This window comes from Octopus bimaculoides, chromosome 16 (assembly GCF_001194135.2).
Source record: "Octopus bimaculoides isolate UCB-OBI-ISO-001 chromosome 16, ASM119413v2, whole genome shotgun sequence".
NCBI lineage: Eukaryota > Metazoa > Mollusca > Cephalopoda > Octopoda > Octopodidae > Octopus > Octopus bimaculoides.
The window spans coordinates 51,630,563-51,631,472 of NC_068996.1; positions in this window are offsets into that span (position 1 = coordinate 51,630,563).

Here is a 910-nt window from a genome sequence, read left to right on the forward strand (position 1 = left end):
TATATATATATATATATATGTATATGGGTGCAGACATGGCTGTGTGGTAAGAAGTTTGCTTCCCAACCACATGGATCCAGGTTCAGTCCCACTGCGTGGCACCTCGGGCCAACCAAAGCCTTGTGGGTGGATTTGATAGATGGAAACTGAAAGAAGCCTGTCATATATATCTATATATGTGTGTATATATATATATGTATATATATATATGTATATATCTATGTATGTGTGTATATGTTTGTCCCCACCTCCACCATTTGATAACCAGTGTTGGTGTGTTTATGTCCCCATAACATTAGCAGTTCAGCAAAAAGGATAGATAATACGAGTACCAGGCTTTAAAAAAAAGTACTGGGATCAATACATTCAACCATAAATTCTTCAAGGCAGTGCCCCAGCATGGCCACAGTCTAATGACTGAAACAAGTAAAAAATAAAAGTTACATATGCATATAGACATTACTTGGCCTAGAGGACAAGGATCTTGAAAAATTCACTTGATCTGGGTGCCTTCTTTAATGCAAACAGTGAGATTTTTAGTTGGTGCCCTCATGATAGAAAATTTCTGTTGGAAACTTGGGCTTCCCCACTTGCTGACTAGTGAACAGAAAACATACATGTATTGACCCTTTTTGAACACACCTGGAATCATTCAAAGGGAAATAACTCCTTCTCTCCCAGAAGGGATTTTCATTTCAGGATTTTTTTTCACCACCAATTTGACCAGACAGGTATTTTTACCTCCATTAGTAAAGCGATTTACGTGCCTCTCACCAGCAGGTCTGGTGAGCTGCCTATATTGCTAAGTGCAGTAGATGTGAAATCAATGGTAATTTTCTGACCGGCCATAACTGATGACTACATACACACATAATACAAAGAAAATAGTGACCGTGTATTTGCATTGTTG